This window comes from Macaca nemestrina, chromosome 11 (genome assembly GCF_043159975.1).
Source record: "Macaca nemestrina isolate mMacNem1 chromosome 11, mMacNem.hap1, whole genome shotgun sequence".
Lineage (NCBI taxonomy): Eukaryota > Metazoa > Chordata > Mammalia > Primates > Cercopithecidae > Macaca > Macaca nemestrina.
Genome location: NC_092135.1, coordinates 51,839,481 through 51,860,696, shown reverse-complemented (window position 1 = coordinate 51,860,696; position 21,216 = coordinate 51,839,481). Strand labels below are relative to the sequence as shown.

The window sequence follows — 21,216 nt, the reverse complement described above, 5'->3', positions numbered from 1 at the left end:
TTTTACCTAAGCTTTTATCTTTATGAGAGATCAGTAATTCTGACATGAAGAAAAGCTTGTCAGAGAATTATAACTAAAAAGATAAAACTTCTTATTGGTTTACTTAACAATAAAATTTAGATTTCATTTAACCTCCTTTGCTTGAGAGAATAGCGAAATCTTGACCCAGGAGACAGTTATACTCTGTGCTAAAATTGCAGAGTGACATTTAGATCATACCCTACTGCCTTTGCTCTGGTTAAGCCACAAGCCTCTAAAAGCCATACTTAAAAATGCAGTATTCCTAATGAGAATGAATCTAAATCTGTGGCAAGAAAACCATATAATTTAAGAAGAAGATGTTTTTGAATATGGATACTAGCTTGCCTTTGAAATTTATCTGTACTAGCTTCTTATATTTTTAAGAGTGAACCTCCTTGGTTTTACTCAGACTCTTTTATTTACCTAGAACAGCATCTATCCTCTATCCACACGGCTTTCTCCCCTAAAATTATAGCTGTAGGATACTTTCTCCAATTAGTCACTCCCATTCTTATAGCTGAAATTCAATACAATCTTATAATTACCTGTTTACCTCTAACAGTTTTAATGATTATATATTTATTTTGTCTCTGTAAAAGTGTAAATGTTGTAGGAGAAGGAATATGTTTAAATTTCTGTGAACACTGTGATTACATTATAAATACTAGGTGACATACTCTCATAAGAAGACATTGCATTTACTTCAATCTGTACTCAATTGTAATTTATGAGCAATGCTGATTCAATTAAGAAGAAAAAAAAAAGAACTACATATTGGAAAACATGGCTGAAGGTGAAGGAACCCTGACATGGAGAAACCCATCAAAGATATTATTCTATCTTCTCATAGACAGAACTGCTGCATCAAACTGATAGCTGTATCTACATAGGTAACACAGCAAAATAACAATGATAGGACAACAATTCCTATTTATGAGGGAAATAATATGAATAAATAATTATGTAGGATTTATCGAACAAGAGAGCCTAGATTCTTGATCAAACCTCCAATAAACTTTGCGTAAAGAGAATAATTTGTCATACATATGCAAAAAGTTACAATGGAAATTCTTTCACCTAAAAAAAAGTCCCATTATCTTATTTTACCAACATAATTAGACATTGAACAAGTTGTGTAGCCCACTGACATCATACAGAACATTTAAAGACTGTTTTAAGATGAGTTCATAATTCATAATTTCTTATTTTACTATGACTATAACCTTTATTTCATAAAGCTTCCTGTGAAGAAACTTATACCAATAATTTTGTTAACTTGATTGATCCTGTTTCCCTCCTACAAAGGTGTTGCTCTTTTGGCCACCAGAATGAATTCCTTAAGGGATGTTATGAACCAAAATTATGAAGTACCATCCCTCCTGTTTGCATAGAAGAAGGAGTCATTAATAAAGGAGGATATTCAATTTTGTACATATTTATACAGAAAAATATAATTTGGTGAGACTGTGCATATACTTGCACACACAATTTATACCTTAATTTTTTTTAAATGAAAATAAGCATTTTCCTATTTAACATAGATTTCTTAAGTAAAGGCAAAATATTTCATGAGTAAAACTCCTACATACTAAAATACATATTCACTTGGCAGTAACTTCTATGGCAGAATTTATCTTCCTTTTATCAGATTTATCTTTCTTTCTCATCTGAAGAATAGCAGAAGAAAAGAATGTCAATTCACAACATAAAAATAAAAATGAATTATTTGAAATTCACAATCTGCTTGTTCAGAAAGTAGTCTGGAAAAAGTGAAGAGAAAGGTAGCATACAAAACATTCTGCAGGGAAAAAAACTACACACAAGGCAATCAAGAGAAAGAAGTGAACCTGTATCATAAAAATGAAACAATCATATATGAAAAACTTCCCATCAGCATAATGTAGACTCAAAAGATAAAATATTAACAGTAAATGTGTTTGTAAAAAAAAAAAAATGTGTTATTCTGTGCGATAATAATGTTTTGTATTTATATGCAGAAGGTAAAAGCAAAAAAGAAAATATTGTGAGTATAAAATACAGGCAAAATGAATAAATTAGATTTCCTTAGGCAAAAAGTGATAAAAGGAGAAAGAGAAGTATCAAGAACCTGGTGTTTATTTGTAGATAAAATAATAGGAAAATCTATCTATTCTGTTAAAAGTGTTTAACCACCACATAAAACACGGAACAGATGCACGTCGAAGGAAAAGAAAAATCAACATAAAAGGTGCATTTCACAATTAAGAAGATTGAGTCACCCTGCAAAAGATGCTCAGTCCTGGCCTTTCACCCATCGCCAGCCTAGATTCTATAAGTTTCTTTAAATTTTGCTTCTTTAAAATCTAAGCAACAAAGCCATTCCAAAGTGGATTTGGAAGGTAGATGCTAGCAACATACCTAGATATTGCTAACCAACGATGTTTTTAAAAATACTCTATATATTTCATCATAGGAGCTTAAGGCACTATTGCTTAGTCTTCTGTTTTTCAATATAAAGCAAATACAATTTCTTTCCAATTTTTGTATATGGGAAATCAAAGAAACTAATAAAGCAGGCTGAACTGATTTAATGTAAAATCCAGGCCAGAAAAGTTTTAGGTCATAGAAGGTTAAAAGTCATTTAATAAATTTATGATTTTTAAAGGAGAGGGCAAGGAGGAAAAGGGAAAAGAAAAACAAAAGTTAAGTGAAGGGAAATAATAATAGGAAAAGGATGAAAGGAGGCTTTATTGAGGTCTAGCTATCACCACGTATCATATTAAATTCTTTTGCATATGATGTTAATGTGAAGAATTGATTTTGATGTCAAATTTACTCAACCAGTTCACAGAAATCCAGTTTTGGAACTCAAGATTCTTCCTCCAAGTTCAGTGTTCTTTCTCATTATAATATTACAAATCAAAAGTTGTTTGTCAGATATCTTTAAGAACTAAGTTCTACTGGATTTACATCAAATTACATCAGCTGTGGGAAGTTTTTTAAGATATCCAGAGAGAAAAGTGACAACTAAAAAACAGTCATTTCTGGCCAGGCGAGGTGGCTCACGCCTGTGAGCCCTGCACTTTGGGAGGCCGAGGAGGGCGGATGAGGAGGTCAGGAAATCAAGACCCTCCTGGCTAACATGGTGAAACCCCGCCTCTACTAAAAATAAAAACAAAAAATTAGCCAGGTGTGGTGGTGGACGCCTGTAGTCCCAGCTACATGGGAGGCTGAGGCAGGAGAATGGCGCGAACCCGGGAGGCAGAGCTTGCAGTGAGCCGAGATCGCGACACTCCACTCCACTCCAGCCTGGGCGACAGAGTGAGACTTCGTGTCAAACAAAAACAAACAAACAAAAATTCAATTCAGTAGTAAAGTGAACAAAGAAGTGTCCATTCAGTCAACAACCATATATTGAACACCAACACAACACATCAACATGTACTGTACGCCAACACACTTGAGGGTCCTATGCTGAGCACTGTTGAAGAAAGAAGAGTTAATATACTCTCCTCTCTCTTACACTCACTCACCTCAAGGAGTTGAAAAAGGATACATTTAGTATCTGTGATTCAATGAAAAACGAACAAAATTAGTAAAAGAAACAGAAAATTCTAAGAGAGTTTGAGAAGAAAAAAATCTAAATGAGGTGATAAGAAAAACTGTAGGAAGAGAGTACACTCGAACTGGTGATTCATACATGGAGATAATGGGGTCATCTGCAGGTGCAAGAAGAATAGTCTCATTGGACTAAAACACAGAATGTATCGAGATAAGTTGTGTAAGATGACCTCAGGAAAGTACACTGAAGACAGATAATATAGTACCTTGGTTATGATATTTTTTTCTTTCACAAATATTTCCTGATTACCTACTGTAGGACAGGCACAATAGCAAGCACTGATGATATTAGCCACAAGCACAACCACAAAGTGTCTGCTCTCACGGAGGTTAGTCTGAAGGATTAGGAATTTGGATTTTATTCAAGAGGTAATGATCATTAGTAAAGATTTTCAAGCAGTCAGTTTGAGTTTGGGGAGCTGAAAATGCTTACCTGAGCAGCGGAGTATGAATATAACCACAGGAACAAGTAAAAAAAAAAATTCACCGCTTTTTCTTGCACCCTATGTTTGATTTTGCTAACAAGTTTGCACGCTGAGAAATACAGTCTTTTACAAAGGAATATCATTTCTGAATATACATTGGAAAGCTCAGAGTTAGGATAAGACAGTACACTGAATGAAATATCTTGCTAAATAGGAGAATCACATTGTTTACTTTGAGAGGACATATAGCTGACATGCTGGAGTGAATTTACACATGTTCACCTAGAAAGGAAAGTATCTATAGATCATGTCATTGCTCCATTTAATCATAGTTCTACCAATGAGAATTTATACTCGGTTTAGAAGGAAAAACCTAAATAAATGAGATAATTTAACTTGATTCTAACCCTGGTTAATAATTAATTGTTAAATGGCTTAAAATCCAAGAAGGAGAAAGATAATTATTACCACTTGCTTCTTCCAGTAATTGAGATTTAAACAGGGGTGAAATTTAACAAGTTATACTCTACAGTGCAGGATATTCTGAACGTTTGATGTCTCCTTGGCATTATCTTCTGATTTCCACTAAGACAACCACTGATCCACGAGATGATAAGATGGATATTATTACTGAGAGTTACAACTACCGCTGGCTCTCATCCGACCACTATCTCTCCGTCTGACACAATGCTCCCAAAGTTTCCAAGAAGACGTTCTATTTCAGAGTTTATATTGTCCTAAGTCCTGGGAGGGGGAGGTCAAGTATTGTGTATATGCTATAAAACAGACATAAACTACTCAGCTTTGGTTCGTGAAACAAACGGCATTTGGTTAATTTCTTTTAATCTTTTAAGCAATATATTTATGTATTTTCTAGTATAAGACCACATACAGTATGCCTGAAGTGAAGGCTGATTGATTTTGAAGATGATGAGTGTGTAGAAAAAGGTAACAAAATATTTGGCATTACACTATTTCACTATATTTATTTTATAAATAAAAATACAGATATGCATATGCTAAGACACGGCAAAAACTGAGTACTCTACAACATCTGATACTTGAAATATGTTAAAATATGTATTTATATTTTAATATTATTTCCCCCCTTAAGTTGGCTACTGTTTTTCAGCATCAAAAGAAGAGATCCTCAAAGCCTTCTTAAAAGAAAAAAAAAAAATTGAAGAGTGGTATTTAATCATTCTCCAAAACTCTTGGCTGTCTTTATCAAGTTATCAAGGACTTTCCCAGAGGAAATTACACGTCATAATAAGAAACCTCAAGTTCATTTTCTCAACAACAAAAGTGATAAAGTTTATTCCACAGACACTGCGACGTAGCATGAGACCACAGGGTCTGGGGTCAGAGGGGCTAGAACAAAGAACTATTTCCACTTTATTGCTTCACGTACTCAGCCACATTTTTCCCATGCACAGTCTCGCTTTCCTCACCGCCAAAATGTGATGATGTTAGAAGGTACATCCACATCACCCCACTATTATGAAATTTTAAAAAGTCATGTATGAAAAAAATTATTCAAAGCTTCATTACTATTATGCTTTAAAATCCATTGTTTCTCTTTCTCTCTATTCTAAATTTCAATGTTGACTGTATAAAACAATCAGGACAAAGAGAAAGAAAGTATAAATGACACAAATATTGAATCTAACTTTAAATGATGTATTTAAAATAACATATTAATACAAAAATTAGCCCAATTAATAGTATAATAAACATTTAATACAATTGAGAAAGGAAGATATGTTTAGCTATATTCTGATTTTGGAAAGACTTGCTGGTATTGGTCAAACAGAAAAAGCATCCAACAAAATAAAAATAAAATAAGTAATTTTTAAAATTCTCACACTGACAAAAACTGTAAGACATGGCATTCAAATTGTCAACAAAAGAAAACGATTTCTTAGAGACTACATAATCAATAACAGACAACCCATTCTTTTCCAGCTTCTCACCTTGCCAAAAAAGGGTTATAGAAAACCTGCCCTTAGCATGAAAACATGATGTGGTAACTCTTAAGTATGTGGAAAATCCCACTAGGCTATTAAATTACTATAATTGTATTTTTTAGTGGAGAAAGATGGCTAGATATCATTTATTATATGTGGTATATTCCCTGAATTCTGGATGTTTGCTTCCTACAATTCTTGACTTTCACACTGTAGTGAGATATATATAAATATAATACAGTATATATAATATATATACTGTAGTGATATTATATATTCATATATACATTAATATATTAATATTAAATAATATAGAAATATATAATACATATATAAATATATATCATAATATATAACATTATATATATTTTTGTTTTATATTATATATTTCAAATATAAATATATTTATATATTTAATAATATGTTACTTTATTAAATAATACATATATTATTTAACATGTAAATATATAATTATATATAACTATATATTATATATCACTACAGTGTTAAACATATATTTATACATTTATATATTAAGTATATAATATATTATATATGATACTTACATATTATATATAATATATTATACTTATAGTTTTTGTATAATATATAACATATAAAAGATATATAATATATAATATAAATATAATATATAACATTATATATCAGATATAGAATCATAAATATAAATATGACATATAATATATAAATATATATTTATAATATATAATATTATATTTAATAATAATATATATTATAATAAAATATTTTTATAAAAATTTCTATATTAAAAATTTTTATTTTTTTAAAAAATATTTTTATATAACATATATTTATATTATTATATATAATAAATATAATATATTATATACATATTTTTCAAATATGAATATATTTATATATATTATATATAAATAATATATGTAAATATTTATATATTAATAAATATTTAAAATATATTTATATATTAATAAATATTTGAAATATATTATATATTTCATATTACAGTGATATATACCATTATATCCACATATTCATATATCTATATATCATACAGTGATATATATTCTTTAAATTACATATATCCATATATACATACGCACACATATTAAGTATAAAACAGTATTTATTGTAAAATAAAATAAATACTAATTATTTAAGTATTTAAATACTTTAGGGTAAGTATTAAGAGAAATTCCAGAGACTGACAAAACGTACTTTAAGCATATTCCACAGTGTATCAGTTGAGGTACTGCAACTTCCAGGCAGCAAAAGAGTAATGGATGGCAACTGACAGGCGTTAATCATTTTGATGTACTACAAAGGGATGACAGAGACAAGATGTCATTATACTTTGGAATTTATGTAAACATATTTTTAAAAAAACTTCCTACTGAGTTCTTGAACCACAGTAAGTTCCATGTAATACCTTAATTTATAAAGATAATATACATCCACATGTACTTGACAGTGATGTGTCTTATTTCTCTAGGAAATACCTCTATGGTACTTTAAAAATTATCTATATAGTTAATCTTTCAGTATCTTTAATCATGAAATATGACATCACACCTTCATGAATATTTAAATTTCTCCCTCCTACTCCCAATTCAACTTTAGACAAATCTCTACAGCACCATGAGAAATATAAGTAAGTATTTACAATTCCATTTCTGATAACATCTGAGTTATCTCCAATAAGCTGCAGGTATAATTTATTTCAGCTACTAGATGTTTTAATGAAAACATATTTGATCAGTTTTTAAGTCAATTGTGTTTTTCATGGCTATGCATTCTATTTTAAAGAATTAGACATATTGAGATATTCTGGCCTTATGACACAGTGAGAGAAATTATGAGTTACACTGTAGATGACCTCTTTGAACAATATTTTTACAGAAAAGCTGTCTTACAAAATCCCAAGACTATCAGTCAAAATAAATGGAGCATCAGGTATAGCTCATGTAAGAAGCAGATTTTAGCTATATCTTCCCAAACAGTATTTTATTCGTTAGTAAAATTTTTTTAGGGATTTTCAACTGGGGGTAGTTTTGCCCCCAGAGTACATTTGGCAACGTCTGGTGATACGGTTTCGTTCAGAGTCCCCACCAAGTCTTATACAGAATTGTAATCCCCAGTGATAGAGTTGGGCGACCCCTATCCCATGGGAGGTGATTGGATCATGGAGGTCCAATGGTTTAACACCATCCCTTAGTGCTGTTCTTGTGACAGTGAGTTATTGTGAGATCTGGTTTTTTAAAATTGTGTAGCAACTCTCCAATCTCTCTCTTCCTGCTGCTCTAGCCATGTGAAGTGTTTACTCCCCCTTCGCCTTCTGCCATGATTAAAACTTTCCTGAGGTCTCCCTAGAAGTAGAAGCTACTGTGCTCCCTGTACAGCCTGCTGAATCATGAGCCAATTAAAACTCTTTTCCTTTTTTTTTTTTTTTTTTGTTTATTTTTATTTTCATTATACTTTAAGCTCTAGGGTACATGTGCACAACGTACAGGTTTGTTACATATGTATACATGTGCCATGTTGGTGTGCTGCACCCATTAACTCATTATTTGCATTAGATATATCTCCTAATGATATCCCTCCCCACCCAACCCCACAACAGGTCCCAGTGTGTGATGTTCCCCTTCCTGTGTCCAAGTGTTCTCATTGTTCAGTTCCCACCTATGAGCGAGAACATGTGGTATTTTGTTTTCTGTCCTTGCGACAGTTTGCTCAGAATGATGGTTTCCAGCTTCATCTATGTCCCTACAAAGGACATGAATTCATCCTTTATTACGGCCGCATAGTATTCCATGGTGTATATGTGCCACATTTTCTTAATCCAGTCTATCATTGATGGACATTTGGGTTGGTTCCAAGTCTTTGCTATTGCGAATAGTGTCGCAATAAACATATGTGTGCGTGTGTCTTTATAGCAGCATGATTTATAATCCTTTGGTTATATACCCAGTAATGGGATGGCTGGGTCAAATGGTATTTCTAGTTCTAGATCCTTGAGGAATCATCACACTGTCTTCCACAATGGTTGAACTAGTTTACAGTCCCACCAACAGTGTAAAAGTGTTCCTATTTCTCCACATCCTCTCCAGCACCTGTTATTTCCTGACTTTTTAATGATTGCCATTCTAACCGGTGTGACAGGAGACCCATCTCACATGCAGAGACACAAATAGGCTCAAAATAAAGAGATGGAGGAAGATCTACCAAGCAAATGGAAAACAAAAAAAGCAGGGGTTGTAATCCTAGTCTCTGATAAAACAGACTTTAAACCAACAAAGATTAAAAGAGACAAGGCCATTACATAATGGTAAAGGGATCAATTCAACAAGAAGAGCTAATTATCCTAAATATATATGCACCCAATACAGGAGCACCCAAATTCATAAAGCAAGTCGTTAGAGACCTACAAAAAGACTTAGACTCCCACACAGTAACAATGGGAGACTCTAGCACTCCACTGTCAACATTAGACATATCAACGAGACAGAAAGTTAACAAGGATATCCAAGACTTGAACTCATCTCTGCACCAGGCAGACCTAATAGACATCTACAGAACTCTCCACCCCAAATCAACAGAATATACATTCTTCTCAGCACCACACCGCACTTATTCCCAAATTGACCACATAGTTGGGAGCAAAGCACTCCTCAGCAAATGTAAAGGAACAGAAATTATAACAAACTGTCTCTCAGACCACAGTGCCATTAAACTAGAACTCAGGATTAAGAAATTCAATCAAAACCGCTCAACTACACAGAAACTGAACAACCTGTTCCTGAATGACTACTGGGTACATAATGAAATGAAGGCAGAAATAAAGATGTTCTTTGAAACCAATGAGAACAAAGATACAACATACCAGAATCTCTGGGATACATTTAAAGCAGTGTGTAGAGGAAATTTATAGCACTAAATGTCCACAAGAGAAAGCAAGAAAGATCTAAAATGGACACCCTAACATCACAATTAAAAGAACCAGGGAAGCAAGAGCAAACACATTCAAAAACTAGCAGAAGACAAGAAACAACTAAGATCAGAGCAGAACTGAAGGAGATAGAGACACAAAAAACCCTTCAAAAAATCAATGAATCCAGGAGCTGCTTTTTGGAAAACATCAACAAAATTGATAGATCACTAGCAAGACTAATAAAGAAGAAAAGAGAGAAGAATCAAATAGACGCAATAAAAAATGATAAAGGGGATATCACCACCGACCCCACAGAAATACAAACTACCATCAGAGAATACTATAAACACCTCTACGCAAATAAACTAGAAAACCTAGAAGAAATGGGTAATTTCCTGGACACTTACACTCTCCCAAAACTAAACCAGGAAGAAGTTGAATCCCTGAATAGACCAATATCAGGCTCTGAAATTGAGGCAATAATTAATAGCCTACCAACCAAATAAAGTCCAGGACCAGACAGATTCACAGCCGAATTCTACTAGAGGTACACAGAGGAGCTGATACCATTCCTTTTTTTTTTTTTTTTTTTTTTTTTGCCTTTTTATTTTTATTTTTTTTTTAATTTATTTATTATTATTATACTTTAAGTTGTAGGGTACATGTGCATAACGTGCAGGTTTGTTACATATGTATACTTGTGCCATGTTGGTGTGCTGCACCCATCAATTCGTCATTTACATCAGGTATAACTCCCAATGCAATCCCTCTCCCCTCCCCCCTCCCCATGATAGGCCCCGGTGTGTGATGTTCCCCTTCCTGAGTCCAAGTGATCTCATTGTTCAGTTCCCACCTATGAGTGAGAACATGCGGTGTTTGGTTTTCTGTTCTTGTGATAGTTTGCTAAGAATGATGGTTTCCAGCTGCATCCATGTCCCTACAAAGGACACAAACTCATCCTTTTTGATGGCTGCATAGTATTCCATGGTGTATATGTGCCACATTTTCTTAATCCAGTCTGTCACTGATGGACATTTGGGTTGATTCCAAGTCTTTGCTATTGTGAATAGTGCTGCAATAAACATACGTGTGCATGTGTCTTTATAGCAGCATAATTTATAATCCTTTGGGTATATACCCAGTAATGGGATGGCTGGGTCATATGGTACATCTAGTTCTAGATCCTTGAGGAATCGCCATACTGTTTTCCATAATGATTGAACTAGTTTACAATCCCACCAACAGTGTAAAAGTGTTCCTATTTCTCCACATCCTCTCCAGCACCTGTTGTTTCCTGACTTTTTAATGATCGCCATTCTAACTGGTGTGAGATGGTATCTCATTGTGGTTTTGATTTGCATTTCTCTGATGGCCAGTGATGATGAGCATTTTTTCATGTGTCTGTTGGCTGTATGAATGTCTTCTTTTGAGAAATGTCTGTTCATATCCTTTACAGAACAGAGTCCTCAGAAATAATACCACACATCTACAGCCATCTGATCTTTGACAAACCTGAGAGAAACAAGAAATGGGGAAAGGAGTCCCTATTTAATAAATGGTGCTGGGAAAATTGGCTAGCCATAAGTAGAAAGCTGAAACTGGATCCTTTCCTTACTCCTTATACGAAAATTAATTCAAGATGGATTAGAGACTTAAATGTTAGACCTAATACCATAAAAATCCTAGAGGAAAACCTAGGTAGTACCATTCAGGACATAGGCATGGGCAAAGACTTCATGTCTAAAACACCAAAAGCAACGGCAGCAAAAGCCAAAATTGACAAATGGGATCTCATTAAACTAAAGAGCTTCTGCACAGCAAAAGAAACTACCATCAGAGTGAACAGGCAACCTACAGAATGGGAGAAAATTTTTGCAATCTACTCGTCTGACAAAGGGCTAATATCCAGAACCTACAAAGAACTCAAACAAATTTACAAGAAAAAAACAAACAACCCCATCAAAAAGTGGGCAAAGGAGATACCATTCCTTCTGAAACTACTCTAGTCAACAGAAAAAGTGGGAATCCTCCCTAACTCATTTTATGAGGCCACCATCATCTGATACCAAAGCCTGGCAGAGACACAACAACAACAACAAACATCTCTTTTCTTTATAAATTACCCAGTCTCCAGCATTTCTTTATAGTAATGTGAAAAATGGATGAATACATCTGCAGACACCTTCAGTTGTGACAACTTGGGTGGGGAGGCAGTGTGCTACTGGTTTCTGGTAGGTAGACTTTATAGATGCTGTTAAACTCCTCAGATGCTAAACATGCTACATACACAGGAGAACACTAACAACAAAGAATTACCCAGCCCCAAATGTCAATAGAGCCAAAGGTGAGAAACCTGCTTTAATATCACAATAAAGTTCCAGTAGTAACAATATTAGCCCAAGATGATGTTCAGACCAGCAAGCAATAGAATTCAGAAAAATAGTAACAATAGCCCAGATTTAGGGAGGATTTACCATGAACCAGGTGCTGTTGTATTTATTAACTTACTCAATCTTCATCGCAGTACTATGAGTTGAACACAACTATTATTACTCTTGTTCTACAGATGAGGAAAATGAGGCTGTAATTTAATTAATTATCTCACTCATTGTTACCCAGCTTCCAAGAGCTGGTAAATCCTGAGCCAGGATTTAAACCATAGCATATTAACTCAAGACCATATACTCTTAACTACATCACTATATTATATTCATGTTGATTAAAGAAGCCTGTTTCTGATAAAAGGTTTTAAAAAGCATCATACTTAAGATCTACAGAAACCCCTAACGATCAGTCTCTTTTGGAAAATTTCATTCTTAAAGATCATCGAATGTTCAAGCACACAGCAGATGTCACTAAATCATTATTTATTCATTTATTGATATTTTCATTCCAGCTTTAGCAAATGTATTCAAAATTTCTAGAAAAATGAAAAGTGCATCTAAGTGAAACAGATCACACTAACAAGAAAATAAGAATAGAAAGCACTTAGCTTTGGTATAATATTATAAGTGTAAAAGCAAGTTAGGATAAGAGAAAGGCTCATCAGATCATCAGAGGTCTCACATTTTCAGCACAGAAAAGTTTTGTGCTACTAAAAATTCACTCAAGGAAAATAAAAACTTACTCACCAGAAAGTACTGTATATTAAGTTTTCTATGACAGAAAAATAAAAAACAGACTAAGTGGCCTAAATGACAGAAATACATTTTGTCACAGTTTTGGAAACTAGAAGGTCAAGATACAGGTGTCAGCAGGTTTGGTTTCTTCTCAGGCCTCTCTCCTTGGCTTGCAGAAGGCCACCTTCTTCCTGTAGCGTAGATGGCTTTTAATCTTCCTTTTCTTCTTTCTTTCCTCCACAGTGCCTTTTCCTCTTATAAGAACACCAGTTGCATTGAATTAGGGCCCCACCCTGTTGGGCTCACAGTAAAGCAGTCACATCTTTAAAGACTTATATCCAAATATGGTTACATTCTAAGGTACTATGCTTTGGGGCTTCATGATATGAATTTTGGAGAATCACAATTTAGACCGCAACATATAGGAAGGACAATTCTGCACAAGATGTGGGGCTTAAAGTGCCCAGAACTTTTTCCTGGAGAACTGAAAGAGCAGTTTGTTAGGTATTAGACAAAAGATATGTAAGATAGCTACTTAACAAATAGCACCGTGTCTTTGCAACATGGCACCACAAGTGGTGAACCCTAAAGGAAAACGGCCCACCAGACCCAACTTGAAATTTGTTTGTATCTACAAATGGTTATCAGGGTCCTTTTAAATTTTAATTTTTTAAAGTCTGTCATCTAGGCTGTCCTCAGTGGCATGATCAGGGCTCACTGAAGCCTCAAACTCTTTGGCTAAATCAATCCTCCTGCTTCAGCCTCCAAAGTAGCTAGGACTACAGGCATGTACGACCATGCCCATCTTCTCTTTTTTTTTTTTTTTTTTTTTAATTTTTGGTAGAGATGGGGTCTCACTATTTTGCCCAGGCTGCTCTCCAACTCCTGGTCTCAAGTGCTCCACCTGCCTCATCCTCCCAAAACACTGGGATTACAGGCATGAACCACGACATCCAGCTCAAGGTCTTATTCATAGTCCTACAATGTTCTCTCCACTAGATCAGAAAACAAACAAACAAACAAACAAGCCAACAAAAAAACTGTATTGAACAGGAAGAAAAGACTTACTAGATAGAGAAATAAAAAGACTTTAATGGCAATAATGCCATGATAGTAAAAATGTGCTGAATCGTTTTCTTTGTGAGTGAGAGTACGTACAATCTGGATTTCCTCTGCTTTAAGTTAGGTTTCTGGTTTGCTGGTTTGTTATTGCTTGGTTTAGTGAGTAAAGGAAGCGTTTGTTTGTTTTTCCTTAAACTCACAGGAGCATCAGAACTGCTACATTGAATTAAGGAAGTTATTTTTCTAGAATTTAGAGGCTGGTTTTCCCTGCCTAGAAAAATGCAGCATTATAACTACAGGACATGCTTTTCTCCCATCTACTCCCGAAGCAAAAACACTTGCGTTCAGAGCTGTCAGCCTCCTCAGCAGGTCAGCAGAAACAAAGAGAAAAGAAACAAATGGAAAGATGACTAAAGCAAGGGTCACAAAGGAGTATCTTCTTCACAGCTAACTGGAAACAAGGTAAGATCCGGGATACAAGCAATAAAGAGCATTTTGTGTCAATAAATCACGAATACAATTATTGATCTAATTTGAGCCTACATGTCCATATTGCTCTTATTCCTTGTCTCTTATATCACAGCTATCATGTACGTCTCCTGTGTCTTCCAACCACAGTAATCAAAATTCACATAACCACTGAAATAAAGTCCTGTCCTCCAATGTCTACCCAATTATTCATCCTTAAGCAGTTCGTTCATTGTGTAATTTCATCTTCCTTTTCTGAAAGTTGCTTCAATTAAAAAGTGTAGCACCTCTTATTCTGTTACTTCCATCTATAAATTTGCCTCACCTTACTGATCCATGATTCATCCTTATCACACATTACTCCAGCACATGCTGAGTTCAGTGATACCTGTCTTCTCCTTATTCCACGGACATGTCACCATGCAGCTCAGAAGCCCTCTCTGTTTCCCTAGTACTGACCGCAACATACCTCATCCTCCTAGGCCCAGCTAAAATCTAATCCATTACGATGCTATGGCTTCCAACTGGGTAACACTAAGGCTGGGTCTGACTATCTACCCTCTAGATATCTCATCCTGTGTATCTCGATTACCTTGGATTAAATGCAAATAACAATTAATTCATTATCTCTTCTAAAAAATAAAAATTAAAAAAAGAAAAACTTTGTTGGCCCAGGGTTCCCCTTAGGTGTTCAATTAGCTAACACAGACATAAGAATGATATTTCATTCTCCTTCCCCTTCATTCTACCTCCAATAAATCATTACATCCTATTGAATTGACTAAATACCTCTAAAATCTAGTTTCTCTCCTCACTTCCCTTTTCCTTTATATTCATCATCTCCCTCCAAGCCCTCTGTAATCATGTCCTAGCTCCCTTCTGTGTCACTCAGTACTTTTTCAATGTGCCAGACTACAACTCCATAGTGAGACGACCAGGCCTATCCTGATCTAGTTCTTTTAGTAGTGGTCAGCCTCTACCATAGCTACATCTCCAAGCTAACATCATCTTGCTACATGACTGACACTGAATGATCCACACTTCCACACAGGGAGTGCCTCCATCTGAAATGCTCTTTCTTCCCTTATCCATCAGATAATTGTCAAGGTATCTTTTTAATCGAGGTCTCTGCTCTTGAGCTTTATCTTTCCATAAAATTTATATCTTTGTTAATTTCCCACATTTCATTCGTTCTTACTTCTATGGCTTGGGCTTCAGGCCTTTGATTATTGGCAGCTCTCCCATTCACTTCACTTGTTTATTAATATTCATCATTTTCTTTTCTCAAAATTCAATTCAAACCTGATCCTCTACAAAGCCTTCTATATTTAACTAAGCCCAGAACTTCTTTTATTTTTCTTTTTTTTTGAGACAGAGTCTAACTCTGTCACCCAGGTTGGAGTGCAGTGGCACCATCTCTGCTCACTGCAACCTCCACCTTCTGGGTTCAAGTGATATTCTGCCTCAGCCTCGTGAGTAGTTGGGACTACAGGCACATGCCATCACCACCACGCCTGGCTAATTTTTGTATTTTTTTATAGAGACTGGGTTTCACCTCCCTCTACCCACCTGGGCCTCTTAACGTGTGCTGGGGTTATAAGCATAAGCCTAGATCTTACTCAGCTATTCCCTTTTATATTTGTGTAGGTCATATGTTTGTTATGGTGCTTTTCAAATGTATGTTTTAAGTATCAGCTGATTTTTTGAAAATAGTCCTAGACCTTGTGTCTCTTCCTATGCGAGTCATACATTCAATGAATATTTTGACTTAATTATACATTTTGTATTTAATGTGACCTATTCTTTACTGATTATACTGTAGACGTGTTTTTAATTCACTCTGATGAATATTTCTTTCTTTCTCTAAGTCCTATATGTATAAAAACAAGTGATTAGCAAATAACTGTTAGATTTTTAAATAGAGACCTTATTTCTATTTGCAATACACTTTTTTATGTATGTATGTATATATGTATGTATAACATCCTTATAGTAGTGTTGACAAAAGAGATTTTGAAAATGTTGATATTTCAAAGTAACCCAGTTACATCAGAGGACAAAGACTATATGTATCACTAACTTTTTTTTTACTCTTTTCCTTTGTTTACACTGTTTCTCCTGTATACATTTTGCTTTCTGATATCAACTATTAATACAGACCAGCACAGTGTAAGTCAGCACAGTGACTTACAAGTTCTTTGTCCAGCATTTCAGCCATATCTCTCCCACTCTACCAAGTGCCCACCCATTACAGTTAATCCATACTGGTTTTCTTTCACTTTCTTAAAAGACTCCTGCTGCCATCACCACAGGGCCTTTGCACATGATGTTCTCAATGCTTTTGCTTGGTTAATTCAAACAGTTCAAATTTCAGCTCAAATGAAACTTCCTTGAAAGGCTTCTAATTTCCCATATTAGGGAGATACCTTATTCTTTAACATAGTCATACGCCACCCTTCACTATTTCTCCATAGCACTTACAATTGTTTGAAATTATAAAGCTGATCAATGTCTTCCCACCAGACTAAGATTAACAAAGTACTCCCAGGGGCAAACAGTATGTCTCTGGAACACAGTAGAAACAAATATCATTTAAATAAAATCTCCTTATCTATACTGCCATAGCACAAGTATTTGTAAGTTTCCTTTCATTCATTTATTCAATAAATATTTAGTGAAAACCATATATATATATATATAGGCATAATGATTAGGACTAGAGTAAAGAACTGAACAACATAGTATCTGCAGCCATAAGACAGATATTTTATTTGAGGGGAGACAGAAAAATAATAAACAAATAAGAAAGAAAATGTAGATAGTGTTGTGCACTTTTAAAAAGATTATGATATTGCCTGGAAGGCTGCTTTAAAGTGGGTGATCAGGAAAGTCCTCTGAAGAGGTGATATTTAAGCTGTAATCAACAAATAAAACCAAATTTATAATGTTATAACATATTATCTTATAGTAAAAGAGCCTGCTAGTATTTTTGTTGTTGTTGTTGTTGTTTTTTCCCACTGACTATAAGGTATTTCTTTGAAAGTAGGGAGTAAATCCTCAGTACAGTATTTAAAATTATGAGCAGCACATAATGAGGTATTCAGTACATATTTCTTTTTTTTTTTTTTTTTTTTGAGACGGAGTCTCGCTGTGTCGCCCAGGCTGGAGTGCAGTGGCCGGATCTCAGCTCACTGCAAGCTCTGCCTCCCGGGTTTTTACGCCATTCTCCTGCCTCAGCCTCCCGAGTAGCCGGGACTACAGGCGCCCGCCACCTCGCCCGGCTAGTTTTTTGTATTTTTTAAGGAGATTGGAAAAAAATTAAAAACTATAATTACTGGGGTAATGTCATCGTTCCCATTTTATGCACAAGGTATCAGACTCAGATAAGTTAAGTGAAAATGGATATCCAGGGTTCCTCTAGTGTTCTTTCCAGCCATCAAAATCTTGATGTTGCTCTTTATACTAAGTATGCAATCTCTATGACTTGATAAAGACATAGATATTGTATAAAAAGAACATCACTTGTGATTTTTATAAATCAATTATAAAACATTTCGGCTATAAATATTAGGTGAGATTCCATTCAATAAATATACTAAACACCTAAATCAATTATAGTTAATTTACTAAGCATCTAAATAAATTTACTAAGCACTAAGTTTACTAAAAATCATATCTCGGTTCAATCTTATTTTTGGTTGGTGTAACAGATTGCACAGAAACGAAGAAGAAAGAGCAGTAAAATATATACTTGTATATGATATCAACACTGTCTTCAACATTATGGCAATTTTGAAAGGCATTAGAAGTTCCCATATTTGAAGAAAGTAAATACAAATTACATTTCATATCATTAAAGAAAATTTCTATAGTATCTATATAAATTATTTTGTCTGTTTAAACACGTATATTTTTAACAGAATGCCCTACGCTGAAGGAACTCTGAACTTCTCACATGTCAATAGGTTTCAAAGCCAGCTAGATAATTTATGTAAATTAATTGATGACACACCTATTTTCTTGCATGTAAATGTAACAGTGTGTTTACATCGGTTTTGCTTGATTCTGTCTTAATATTTGTCCAGGAAAAAACCTCACAGAACATCTTCTAATATAAAAGAGTGAAGTTTAAAAGGAATCAAAAATTGCATATTTCTACCCTATATCTCAAACTATCAAGAGATTTTCTGTCTCTAAAAGATAAAGAGAAGATAAAGGCCAGATTTCTCAGAATCAAAGATTGGAAGTAATAACGTAGTTATTGTGGAATACAAGAAAAATAATATAGTCTAAAAACTTCAATGAGTTCTTCATTTAAGATAGGTGGAGTAATTTCTGTAACAAAACACATTTAAACATAAAAGAACCTATATTTCCTATGAGTCTTCAAGGCACTGAAATCTATGACACAAAGATTTTTACCAAAGAACAATATAATTTGAATTTCATATTTACTTATACATCTGAAATGTGTGGTTTAGCTAATAATTGTTTCCTTTTTTTAATGAACAGTCAGACCAAACCAATATAATCCCATGCCTTAACTGCAGTACTAAACTTTTTATAAGTGTTTGCTATATTTTTCTACTGAGGTTTCATAGCAACACTTCATACAAAAACATATGTTCTCTTTAAAAGTACCACATGGTATTAAATAGAGGATTCGAGCATCTAAGGAATAATAATGAATAGGTCTGAGCCATAAATCAGAAAAATAATATATTAATATTTTGATGCAAAATAAAAGTATTTTTACCTTTGCCAACTTTTTTCTATATCTTGCTGATGGTATCATTTTCACAGTTCAGTAATTACCTTAAGAGTAAAATATTTTCAACTAACCGTTCTGATATAGAAAAGGCAGAAAAATATCTTCTTCCCAAATACGCAATATTATTAAAGTAACTTTAAAATAATAGTGAATATTGTCTAATCCCTATGTGTAAGGACAACACTCAAAACATTTTGTAGGTATTACCTATTCATTCTCATAACAAGTCCAAGAAGTATTAGCGCTATTTGCTTACTTTACATATGAGGACAGTGAAACCCAAAGGATAAAAACCTATCCATAATCATACAGCTTATTTGTTGAGGGGCAAAAAATTGAACCAAGACAATATGATTTCAAAGCCTCTACCATTATCAATTAATTTATACTACCTCCAAATGAAAACATTTCATAATCACAAGGTATTCTACTCAGTGCACCAAAACTTCAATGCCTAAGACACATCAGAAAGATGCCTTAGATTTGAACAAATTTGGTTTGGACTTTAAAGAATTACACAATGACCTTCCCAATTGAGCATTTTCACATTTTACTTAGGTAATCCTGGACTTTTAGTTCACCCCACCCTTCAAAATACACATGTGCATGTGTGTGTGTAGCTTTCTTCTGCATTGGACAATAACTCACTGGAGACAGGAATCATGTCTCACATGACACTGTACATTCAACATTTAGCAAGTGTCTGACAGGCATGTAGTAGGCATTGAATAATTATTTAATAAAAAAATACATGAAATGAGTTAACAGTAAATATGTCATTCAGTAAAGTGAACTTAAAAAACATACTTTGTAAACATAAGAGGCCAGAGCAGGCTACAGGTAACAGTACAAAATTATACCTGAATAATTATAGACACTATTTTTCTCTTTTATTTTTAGTTGACACATAATAATTGTACATATTTAAGGAGCATAGAATATTCCTGTATATGTATACAATGTGTAATGATCAAATTACTGTAATTAGCATATCTATCACCTCAAACATTTCTCATTTCCTTTGTAGGAAGCATTTAAAATCCTCTCTTCTAGGATTTTTAACATATACAATAAATTATTGTTAGGTATATTCTCCCCACAGTGCTACAGAACACTAGAACTTATTCCTCCCATCTAGTTTTAATTCCTCATCCATTAAGTAACTTCTCCCTATCCTCTCTTCCCCACTTCTAGCAACCGTAATTCTACTCTCTATTTCTATAAACTCATTTTTTTTTTAGCTTCCACTTGAGTGAGAACACGTAGTATTTATCTTTTTGAGCCTGATTTATTTAACTTAACATAAGGTCTTCCAGATTCACCCATGTAGCTGCGGATGACCTTCTTTTAGTGGCTGAATAATATTCCATTATTATTCAGGTCATATTAACGGATGACCTTCTTTTAATTTCCTTCTTTTAATGGCTGAAGAATATTCCATTGTGTATACATACCACATTTTTCTTGATCCATTTATCTGTTGAGGAGTACTTAGGTTGATTCTATGTCTTGACTATTGTGAAAAGTGCTGCAATAACCATGGAGGTAAAGATAACTCTTTGATCTACTGATTTCTTTTCATTTGGATAAATATCCATTAGTGGAATTACTGGATCATATGGTAGTTCTATTCTTTTTTTTTTTGAGGAACTTCCATACTGTTTTCCATAATGGTTGTACTAATTGATGTTCCCAAGAATGGAGTATAAAACTTCATTTTTCTCTGCATCCTCGTCAGCCTTTGTTATTATTTGTCTTTATGATAATAGCTATTCTAACTGAGGTTAGGTGATATCTCATTGTGGTTTTGATTCGCATTTTCTGGATGATGAGTGATTTTGAACGTTTATTCATA

General features: G+C 34.0%; 1 protein-coding gene across 14 annotated transcripts in view; it reads right to left on the bottom strand.

The window, feature by feature from the left end:
- LOC105493237 (polypeptide N-acetylgalactosaminyltransferase 13) overlaps positions 1–21,216 on the bottom strand; it is a 623,722-nt gene that overhangs the window by 420,696 nt on the left and 181,810 nt on the right. The window contains exon 1 of one of the 14 annotated variants that reach the window (XM_071072789.1): positions 7,232–7,319. The exons of the other annotated variants lie outside the window; for them this stretch is intronic. The gene's annotated coding sequence lies outside the window, so the exon portion shown is untranslated. Of the gene's footprint in view, positions 1–7,231; positions 7,320–21,216 lie in introns of those variants that run through there. 14 annotated transcript variants of the gene reach the window in all.